This window comes from Staurois parvus, unplaced genomic scaffold, assembly GCF_062004578.1.
Source record: "Staurois parvus isolate SC_StPar_1 unplaced genomic scaffold, SC_StPar_1.0 ptg000604l, whole genome shotgun sequence".
NCBI lineage: Eukaryota > Metazoa > Chordata > Amphibia > Anura > Ranidae > Staurois > Staurois parvus.
In genome coordinates this window covers 1,835,221-1,847,238 of record NW_028318400.1, presented here as the reverse complement: position 1 = coordinate 1,847,238, position 12,018 = coordinate 1,835,221, and the positions used below count along the sequence as shown (strand labels likewise).

Here is a 12,018-nt window from a genome sequence, read left to right as displayed (position 1 = left end):
CGAAAATTATAGCATCTGCAAACTATGGTACACAGTATATACTGGAATTGCACAGCTGTGACACTATACTAGCAATGAAGGTGATCATCAACTTATAGTGGTACTGTGATAGTGTGGAAGGCAATCTGGTGCTAGCTGATGCTGGCTGGGAGGTACGCTTACTGACTGACATTGTTAGTGACACTAATACAGTGATCAGTGCTAATACTGTACACTTTTACTGTACTAATGACACTGTCTGGGAAGGGGTTAACATCTAGGGACAATCAAAGGGTGAACTGTGTGCCTAACAATGTGATATGTGTGTACTGTGTACTACTTTTACTTTACCATTAGTCTGCAAAGCAGGGAAAAGAAACAGCCAGATCGCTGTTCCCTGTACATGGAGTTCTGTGCTTTTGTAAACACACAACTCTGTGTGTGATTGGACACAGCCGATAAGCTGATTTCCGCCAAAATTATTGGCGGAAATCAGCTGCCAAACTTGTGCTGTGTCCAGTTACAGCACAGGTTGGCAGGGGGTGTGCATGCATGCGTCCTAAACCCAGAAGAAGGTCGATCATGTACATGCACGTGATGGTGCCTGCTGCAGCTGTCCGCTTGCAGTATATTTACCGTGAGCAATCAGCAGGTGGTTAAAGAGAGATCGCCTGCATGTAGTCAGGGAGCTTCAAGGGATATAAACACACATGTAACTGGAAGGTCCAACTTCTGGTGAGGTCTCATTCACACCTGAACATGGCGCAGGAGTTCTGTGTGCGTTTCCCACACTTTTTAAAATCCCCTGGATGTGCAATCTACTGCAGGTGTCAATATATTCCTAATGACACCTCAAACTCAGATCGCAGATGCAGTGCATTTTCCTGCACCCGGTCACATGGTACAGCGTGCTATTTGGTACAGTATGTTTTTGTAAAGGTAATGGATGCACAACTTTTTTTGCAATCCAGTGCAATTTAAAGAAGGTGAAAACAGTACCTTATAGAAGACTTAGGTGTTCGTTTATGGACCAGCGGTAATAGATCGCTGCTCAGTTCTCCGTCATTCTCGGAGAACACAGTTCTCCTGTGAATGCAGTTTATGAAGCAGTTCTCCGAACAAAGGGAGAACGGTCTCCAAACGCTGGAGAACGGTCTACAAACTCTGGAAAACGGCTGATTTTACTATAATCTCGAGAGATTACAGTAAAAGATCAGTTTACTAAGCAGAGGTAAATTATCTCTGCTTAGTTTTCGGTCCCTCTGATTCTCCAGCTCTGGGCTGGAGAATCTGGAGGGAGAACACAGATCTCCAGTGAAGGGCTGACATGATCTCCTGAGTGTCATAAACTGTGAATGACCAGAGAATAGCTGAGATCCGTTGAATCGCAGCTATTCTCTGTGTCATAAAAGGACACCTTAGACTTTCTTTCTGACAACTATCACATTAATTTCTCTCTGTACTTCTTGTATAAAATATAATGGCAGATGAAAACGGATCTCTTCTGTCATTCTCTCTCCTGTCAGCTGAGATGTGCTGGCTTTTAACTCTGCAAACGGAGATAAAAGCCAGCACATCCAGGAGTAAAACACAACACAGTACACAGTTAAATCACAACACAGTTAACCCTTTGATTGCCCTAGATGTTAACCTCTTCCTGCCCAGTGTCATTAGTACAGTGTCAGTGCTTTTTACTAGCATTGATCACTTGTATTAGTGTCACTGGAGATGTAAGTAGCAGTTAGTCAGTTCCCACCCAGTCTCAGTTACTTTAAGAATGCTGTGGAGTGATGTCCTTACAGGATGTCTCCAACTTACAAGCCAACCTCAATGCACTGTTTAATTGGGCAACTATGTGGCAAATGAGGTTTAATGTTGATAAATGTAAGGTTCTGCACTTGGGGGCTAAGAATATGCATGCATCATACATACTAGGGGGAGTACAACTGGGGGAATCAATGGTGGAGAAGGATCTGGTGGTTCTGGTAGATCACAAGCTTAATAATGGCATGCAATGCCAAGCTGTGGTTTCTAAATCGAGCAAAATCCTCTCTTGTATTAAAAGAGGTATAGACTCCAGAGAGAGAGAGATAATTTTACCCCGGTACAAATCATTAGTAAGACCTCATCTGGAATATGCAGTTCAGTTTTGGGCACCAATTCACAAAAAGAACATTGGGGAACTGGAGAAAGTACAGAGAAGGGCAACCAAACTGATGAGAGGCATGGAGGAGCTCAGCTATGAGGAAAGATTAGAGGAACTGAATTTATTCTCTCTTGAGAAGAGGAGATTAAGGGGGGATATGATCAACATGTATAAATACATCAGTGGTTCATATAGTGAACTCGGTGTAGAGCTATTCACCCTGAGGTTATCACTGAGGACAAGGGGGCACTCTTTACATCTGAAGGAAAAGAAATTTAATCTCCAAATATGGAAAGGTTTCTTCACAGTGAGAGCTGTGAAAATGTGGAATAGACTCCGTCAAATGTTTGTTCTGGCCAACTCAGTGGATTGCTTTAAAAAAGTCCTGGATTCTTTCTTAGATACACAGAATATAACTGATACTAACATTTATAGGTATAGTTGATCCAGGGAATATCCAATTGCCTCTCGGGGGATCAGAAAGGAATTTTTTCCCCTGCAGGAGCAAATTGGATCATGCTTTGCTGTTTTTTTTTTTTGCCTTCCTCTGGATCAACTGTGGGTATAGGATTATAACTTTTTTTTATGGTTGAACTAGATGGACTTTTGTCTTTTTTCAGCCAGACTAACCATGTAATGCCCGGCATACTATCGCAGTCCCGCTATAAATTGCTGATTGCCGCCATTACTAGTATAAAAAAAAAAAAATTCCAGTATATATATATATATATATATATATATATATATACCGCCATTTGTAGATACTATAACTTTCATGCAAACCAATTAATATGCACTTATTGAGATTTTTTTTTTTAAGAAAGACATATAGCAGAATACATTTTATTTTCAACTTTTTTTTTATTGGATATGTTTTATAGGAAAAAGTAAAAAAATATTGTTTTTTAAAAACAATTTTGGTCTTTTTTCATTTACAACGCAATAAATATAAAATCCGGTGCTGATCAAATACTGCCAAAAGAAAGCTCTATTTGTGTGAAACAAATGATATAAATTTCATTTGTGAACAGTGTTGCATGACCACGCAATTGTTAGTGAAATTATTGCAGTGCTGTAAAGAGGGCAAGTGGTTTCATTGTATCTTCCGAATTACTATAGACATAATAGAGGATCATCACACAAATCTGTTTCCCTATGTTCAAGTGAAGATCAGTAGGTCTTGTGACACCTACACATCTGTGGACCCTGCAGCTAATAGATGTTGGTTTGCCTGGATTCGTTATACCTAGTAGCTGGATGGTAAACTTGTCCTAATTACCTTCTCTCCCTTCTGTGTTACAAACAGTTCTGAGTGGATTCCTTTTTATTTTGAAAAAAAATATTATAGCACGTCGATTTTCCTTGTTATACATTGCAGTTTTTCTTTAATCATTACTTGGAAAGAAAATACTGGCTAGTAAGGAATCCAAATAATAATTCGCCTTTTCTGCTTTACCACCCAGTAGGCCAATAAGGTTGTGAATGCAACATAGTAGATGTGCTGTAAGTACCAACAGTGTCGATATTTTTTAAAGTGTACCAGTGTCCAGATCATGCACAGTTAAATAGGAATTCCGGCTCTCCCTTCCCAAAAATTAAAAGTCAACAGCTACAAATACTGTAGCTGCTGACATTTAATGTTAGGGCACTTACTTGTCCAGGGATCCAGCAGTGTCCTCACCCCAAGCCTATTCTTCATACAGCTGTCTGTCTGGTGCCGCCATCTTGACTAAGGGAAACTGGCAGTGAAGCCTTGTGCTTCACAGTAGATTTTCTACAGCGCATGCATAAATCGCATTGCGCTTTGTGAAATGGGCTGCGGTCCTCTGGGACTTGTGAAATGTCAGGAAGGAAGGAGGAGGAACCGTCCCCCCGTCCCCGCATCGGCGGGGCGCGGATTACAATGTGGAACGATACAGAGAAGATTAGCTGGCCCCTGCGTAAGGTTGACATGCTAAACACATGAAGCGGTCCACAGTTATTGGGGCAGCACAGTGGCTAAATGGTTAGCACTTCCGCCTGGCAGTACTAGGGTCATTGGTTCAAATCCCAGCCACGGCACCACCTGCCTGGAGTTTGTATGTTCTCCCTGTGCCTGCGTGGGTTTCCTCCGGGTACTCCGGTTTCCTCCCACACTTCAAGGCCATGCTGGTAGGTTAATTGGATCCTGTCTAAATTGGCCCGTGTATGTATGAGTGTGAGTTAGGGACCTTAGATTGTTCGCCCCTTGAGGGTTAGGGACTGATGTCAATGTACAATATATATATGTAAAGCGCTGTGTAAATTGATGGCGCTATATAAGTACCTGAAAAAAATAAAACTTCTGGCTCTGTTCACCGCAAGTGTCAAAACCAGGTACCCATTCCCCCCCAAAAAAAAGATGCCAAATGTGGCAACGGAGAGGGTCAGGGGGCAGATAAGCGGAGCTTCCACTTTTGTGTGGAACTTCGCTTTAAGTATTAACTGCTCATACTCTGAACAAGCAGCAAGTGCTGGAGGCAGAGAGTGTTGCAACGCACCCTGATTCCGCTCTGGTGCCCAATAAGCCGCACACAGAGGGCCACCAGACCTCATACAGACCATGGCCTCAGTGTTGGGCATTGCTACTCTAGAGTCTTTATTGTGATCGAGTATCTTTGAAAAAAAATACCTTCACATAAAACATCGCTAGAGAGGTCAGGATTGGCTTTCTTTTTGGCTTTTTCACTGCTTGTCGATATATAAATAGTTTAAAATTCAACTCCTGACACACATACACACAAAAAAAAATACTTTTTCAGTGAGACAAACCCAAGACGTAGAGGAATAAACGCAACTAGAGAGATCAGGAATGGATTGCTTTATGGCTCTTTCACTGCTTGACGATATATAGTTTAAAACCCAACTCCAGACACACACACAAAAACAAAAATACTTTTGCAGTGAGACCCCCCCCCCCCCCACTGAAAGGGTTAGTTTTTGCCAAGAAGTAGAGGAATAAGGTGAAAAACTTCCCTTACTCCAGCTTTACAACAGCCCCACCACTACAGCCTGTCTAAGGTGCTCCCAGCCGTGGTCACACACTCACCTTCTCTGTATACATTGCCAAATGAATAGCCCTGCACTGTAAGTGATCACATTGCCCACAGGCCAGGGCATTGGAGGGAGAAGAAGACAGCCCTGGAATAGGATAAGGTAAGAAATGTGTGATATTAGAGTGTTTAACCCTTACAGTGCAGGGGTAGTAGGGCAAACCAAGATTTTTTTTTTTTTTTTTACTTTTGCTTCCAGCCTGGCGTGGGGCTTTAATGACTTTAGGGTACAGGTGCACTTTAACTGATGCAGAAATATAGTATTTTATAAAAAATAATGAAAAAAAAAGTGATTCATGTGGTTTTGTAGATAATTTAGCAGACTGTACCAGAGTGGCTTCTCATTAAGCCAGCTGTCACACAGCATAAGTCTGCTCTGTTTCACATACAATGTGCATTGCATAACCACAACTGAAAATACATTTTAAGTAGCCAATTACAAAAAAAATTGCTTCAGACTCAGTAGAGGATATAAATCATATTGCAAAAACTGAATTAGGTTTGTTTTGTGTATTAAAGCTAAACTCCAGACAGATATTAAAAATATAATTAAACCCATTATTATTAATCAGAGTTAAAAATAAGCAAAAAAGCACTATAATCTTTAATATAGTATGAAATGTATTTTTAATGCAAGAAGTTTAAAGTGTTTGCTCACCTTTACCAATAAGCACACCATGCTGTCCCATGGTATAGTGGCATTGTGTGCTAAATCTAACATCCAGCCAAGGCTCTTGTTCAGTTTAAAGACTGTAATCCACAACTGCATTAAACAGAAGCCTTGTGTATAAGTCCTCCCTGACAGTCCATTTACTGAACGATGCACGATCGTGCATCCCAGACAGCAAAACAACACCCCCTATGATGGGCTAGTGGTTTTCCAAAATGAGATAAAGTCAATGGAAGAGTTGATAGAGATGTTACTAAACAACAAAGAGACTCAATTTTGAGACATCTGGCTTCCATGGACAGCGTTTACCTGCTCTGTTCAATACACAGCCATTCTACATCCAGCAACAACCTCAGCTGCACGTCAATTCATGTATGGCCAGGGAGGTTGTACAGAGGCCGGACTACTGACAAACGTCTTGACAACCATCCTGTTAGATTTTGCCAGCTCAATCAGTGCTGCCAGTTATAGCCGGCAGTGCTGATCAGTGTATTGTGATGGCAGGGAAGTCCCCCTGCTGTCAGAACGTAATAACTCAGATGGGAGGATTTCCTCATGCACATTGAATGTGTGGATAGAGGAATCAGGTCAGTTTTTTTCTGTTCAACCCACTGGTTGAACAGAAAAAAAATGACTCATCTATGGGCTGTCTAAGGGGACGCAATCATCTGTTTATCTAACCTAGCTCCACTGTAGGAGCTTTTGGGTGCAGGTAGGTGACGGCAGCTCTGATGGACTACATGTGTATATTTTTCTCATCTTGAAACTATTATCGTCACCCCCTTTTTTTTTCATTTTCTTTTCCCCACACCTCAAACCTATATTCCCATTCCATTGTAAGCTCCTTCCCCTTATCCTCCACCTCTAGGAGTCTTCCAAAAGACCCATTTTTCCCCAAGAGGCTACTTAGAAGTAAAACCCTGGACATGTTGATATCTACAATCTGTTTTTCAGTCTATTTGTTGTATGACACACGGCCTTTGTTAACCTTATCATTCAAGATATTTTGTATACTGTCACTTTCTGACCTGTTCCTATGTTCCTTAACCTTTATGGATCGGTTGAGTCAGACTTTAGTGTGAACAAAATATCCCTATTTATTGCATAGTCTGCTTGAAAGGGTATATACCAGTGTGCAGAGGGTCCTTCAGAATTTCTAGTGTAAATATGTGGTTACACCCCTTTAGCACCTGATGGATAAATTCATGCACTAGCTGTTGGGATTTGAGCACAGGGATCTCTTGTTTGTTGTATTTGTTGTATGACACACGGCCTTTGTTAACCTTATCATTCAAGATATATTGTATACCGTCACTTTCTGACCTGTTCCTATGTTCCTTAACCTTTATGGATCAGTTGAGTCAGACTTTTGTAGACACCATTTTGGTTAAAAAAAAGCCTTAAAATCCTATGCAGCCTGTAATTGCTTTGTCCTGAGTTATTGTAGGGATGGTGCAGCCATTGAGACCAACGCCTTCTAGTGCCACGGGAGGGAGTACCATCTTGTTCTTTAGAGCCACACATGTGCATTGTGAACTCTGTCCTATCATCTATGATGAGCTCAGTGGCTGCTATGGTGGCAAAAAAAATGGCATGCTTTTCCTTACTCTATCCAAAAAGTAAATAAAAGTTATGGCTGCAGTCAGGCTTTTATACCTAAAAAAGCATACCAAGTAAGACACCGCTAATATAATTAAATAAATAAAAAAACGAGTAAAAATATAATTTCCAAATTAAATGTGTTCATGTGCTCTTCCCAACAAAATGTAAAGTTCATAAGTTAGGTGACACAATTCTTTGTGGATCCACCTTCAATGAATGAATCACCCTGTGCACTTGCATGTCTCTCCACCACACAATGCACTCACCAGATGGTATCCGACCATTTGTGTCTACAAGTAAGTCAAAAATGCTCTCTAGCACCCAATGTGTCCCAACACTTGCCAAATACCCTCTGAGGTCTATCCAAGACCTCAGAGGGATTCATAGTACAATCAGACCAAACAAAACTAAGGATCTCTCATAGTGTTCACCGTTTTTTTAAAATAAAACAACTTAAAAGCTTCCATATGCATTCACAATTCTCAATAGTTGACAAGCATGTAAAGGTTACCATAAACCGCCAAACACCGCTTTGCATTCCAGCATGCGTTCTAGGTAAAGGGTAAATGACATGCCAGAAGTCCTACCCAATGTGTTTCATCACTAGCTTGCAATGTTCTCATTCCTGCCTGGAATTCAGCTATAATGTGCTAAGATCTATTCTTTCTCTTAGTAGGCTTGTCTCATAAAGATTTCCTCTCAGGTGAAAAGGACAAAATTGACACACGTAGTGCATACACAGTGGGATTTAGAGGGGCAGATGTACTCATAGCACTTAATACTTACCCAAGTATGCCATAACCCGATTTTATTGATATATCAAGTGCTTTTAGATCTTACACATGGCTTTTGTCTTGGTAGTTTCTATGGTTCCTAGCCAATCTGTACTTGGAAGAATGGGAGCAATCCTCCTCAAATGAGCAATTGTCGATATACACTTGCTAGATAATTATGTGGTATAGGTGTATCGATGATACATTTTTCATCTGGGATGGCCCTGAAGAATTGTTGAACTGATGCCTTGCAAAAATAAATTCTAATAACTTAAATCTCTTCTTAAAAATGTCATATTATTTACACAAAGTCACTGTTTTGGATGTTTCATTCATAAACAGCATGAAGGACAATTACTCAGTAATTTATATAGAAAGGAAACTGCAGGAAATACTATATTACATGTGGACAGTTTCCATTCCGAACCACTTAAAAAATCCATCTCATACAGTCAATTTTTGAATATCAGAGGAAGCTATTAAAAAACAACTTTAAGAAAGGTATTTAACTGTGCAAAAAATAAGAATAGGCACACCTATTGCTTAAACAAAAAATTCAATCCAAAAACAGTACTACACAGATAATTAAAAATTATTTAAATGAACATAAGGAGGTTAGGAACATAATTACTAGATATTAGCCTATTTTAACTGAAGATGCTGTTTTGAGAGACCTAATCCCCAAAGTTCCCTCTTTCACATATATAAAGTTTAGTTCAGTAATGAATCGATTAGTCCAAAGTGAGTATAAATGAGAAAATTGCAAATATTCCTGCAAAGATACAGGAACTTTCCCATGTGTGAAATAATGCCCATTGTCAGTTTTTAAAATGTTACTAAATCCAGGACTCTGCATTCAATATATCTGATCTCCCCCAGTACAAAGAACATGGAAATGCAACTTTTTTAGTAAATACGAACTTTTAAATACCTTTTTTTCATCAGCTGTATATATATATATGTCTAAGTCTTTGGACTTCTAACAGTGTCTGGCCGAGCACTGGTTAATCTTGTAGGAAGAGTTTTCATTCTCCTCTGACTGTCCTATGAGGCTGCATGACCCCTGACCCTCTGGACAGTACTGATTGACCCTGTGCCGATCCCATGTACCCTCCCCCCCAAAAAAACCAAAATCTCTAACAATATTGTCAGGGCTGGGTTCCTACTACTTAACAAGCAGGTCTTTTCTTTCAGTGCACAGAAGCTGCCCAGCTGTTGGTCAATTACCAGCCACTTGTTGTCTCCACAGTGACTCACCTAGATACCATTACCTGCCTCCTAACTCCAGAGTCCAGCCTACAACCAGCCCTTTTTGCTCTTTTAGCAGCTTAACGAATTTCCTCCTTGTCCTTGTGTGGTCTATGATCTTCAGTGTGTTCCTGCCTGTGTTCCTGTGTACAACTCGGTCTGACTGACTTCTCTTCCGGTTCCTGTTCTTGCTTTTTGCTCCTGGCTACACTGACTTCTGGTTTCCTGACTCCAGCTTGTCTAATTACCCGTTCTGGTTCTGGTTTATGGTACATACATACCAAACTGAACATGTGCAGAGTGTCTCCCACAGCACTGTACTATCAGCAGATGGATTGGGGACAATAAAAAAAAGGAAGAGGATCAGAGAAGACAGGATCAAACAGCCTTTTTACACAATGCGGAGGATTAACCCCTTAAGTTCCATAGTAAGTATAACATCATGCTTTACTGTATATTCAGACTGAATTTACTGTTGTGGGTTTAGTAACACGTTAAGTAAAAGGAAAATATGTTTACTTTGGTTTTGGCCAATTTCCAGAGATTAGTTCCTTCCTCTGGACTCTTTTGATAGGACCTGTTGGAGTTATTATGCGACTTTCGTGTTGGCAGTGATTCAATAAATTATGTCAACAAAAGTGCCATTGCTTGGGACCAGAAGTGCATTATTACGCAGTGTGGCCCTGCACATGTGCAATACTGGAACACCAGGGATCGCAGAATGCAGGCGCTATTTTTGGAGAGTCCTCAGGAGGAACATTTGCAGCTACCATCTTGCAGCTACTTTGCAATTTTGGAATTTCAACTGCCCACAGGAAAAGTAAGAGATTAACACTTTGGGGGTATAGTTGGAGAGAGGGGGGACAAATGGGATTCCAGGAGAAAAGTCCTTAATATGATTTAACATTTTTGGAAAGTATTCTCCTTTCAAGCAATATTTAGTTTTTATTAGTGGAATCAATATACTGGATGTTTGAATTATGTACAATTTGGGCTCTTGTGGAATTTGCCATTCCTATCATATTAATATTTCCCCTGATGTTTGATGGGGTTTCTATTTGGAAGATATATTGATCCCCCTACTTTATTATATTATTATATTTAGTGTTGGATGGCAGCTGTCTGTTGGGCCTGTGCAGTTCTTGTACACCCCAACTTTGGCATGAGAGGAAGTCTGGTTTTATATACAAGATATGCAGTAAGTTGATCAATGAGTAGATCTAACTGGGATGTAGAAATTTAAGAACATATTTCCATTGGTATTGTTTCTTGTTTCAGAGTGGTACATTGTCCTTGAAGAAGATTCAAAACATGTTGGATTTACCAGTATATGGACTGCTATTCAAAAATTATATGGTTGTACAGAAGAAACCAGTCTTGGGTGTACCACTTTGATGCTATAAGCACATCATGTACAGAAATGATAGTGAAAAAACCTTTTGCAATGATCAACTGTTATTGATTCACATTTTTAAGGATTGTAATAGATCTTGTTCTTTTGTTTATAAAAAGCTTTTTGGTTGCCTTCAAAGTCCCATTAGAGGAAACAATAGTTGCAAAATTCATCCCTAGCAGAGTTTCCATTTAGAAGAACCATTTAAATAAACTGGTACTGTAGCGCAAATTAAACAAGAATGGCTACCGCCCCAATTTATAACTAGTTTTTAAAGAAAGTTACATGTGGAATGGCTTTAATCAGCACAAACAAAACAAACACTTTCCCAGAACATTTACTGGCAAGTCATCAAAAAAATCTGCCTAATAATCTGCATTAAAAACAGAGGTCTTGATTGCAAAACATTTGTAAATATGTGTGGAAACCATGCAGTCTTGTCAAGGCCCCTCTTTATAGTGCGGTCCTAACTCTTGTGCCTTAGCAAAATGCCTAAAAATTGCCCAAAATTGTATACAAGCCAGCAGGTGGATCAAGCCAGCCTTTTAGTTACACAAAGCCACAGGTTTTCATTGTGCACCATTACAAAGGAAGAGGTTGGGCACCTGCACAGCATCCTTGTTCTCCCCTCCTCTACCCCTCTCCGTTAGCACTGGGGTTACATTATCTGAGTGAGGGAGAAAAACTGACGGAGAAGAGAAACAATGGAATACTAATCAGTACCAGTGTACAAAGGTATATTTGCTTTGAAAGAATAAATCATCTCCAACGTTGGTGTCATACATGTGTGAATGTTGCTATGTTATGTAAAACTATTAGTTTAATTTTTTTTACATTTTTGAATGGGGTGCCTTGAGTTTGTGCATAGTTGTAAAGGGTGCCTTGACTGGAAAAAAGGTTGAGAAACTCTGCTCTAGTCTATGAGCATACAGTTGTGTCCAAAATTATTCAACCCCCAATGCTGTAAAGGGGTTTAGGGACTATAGTGTACATTTGGAATTGTATTCAGAATCAAATCCTACAAGGACGTTGTAACTACCCAAATGCAACTAAAATGACATCAATTGTTTATGTAATACAGTAGTAAATGGTTCTTATGTGGTTTCTTCATTGCCACAATTATTCAACCCCTTAAA

At 39.9% G+C, this 12,018-nt stretch overlaps 1 non-coding gene across 1 annotated transcript; it reads left to right on the top strand.

Moving 5' to 3' along the window:
• The first annotated feature begins 3,999 nt into the window (after positions 1-3,999).
• On the top strand, positions 4,000-4,107 carry LOC149449771 (U6 spliceosomal RNA). The gene has a single exon (XR_016315368.1). It is a non-coding gene; the product is annotated as a U6 spliceosomal RNA (small nuclear RNA).
• Positions 4,108-12,018: the final 7,911 nt, after the last annotated feature.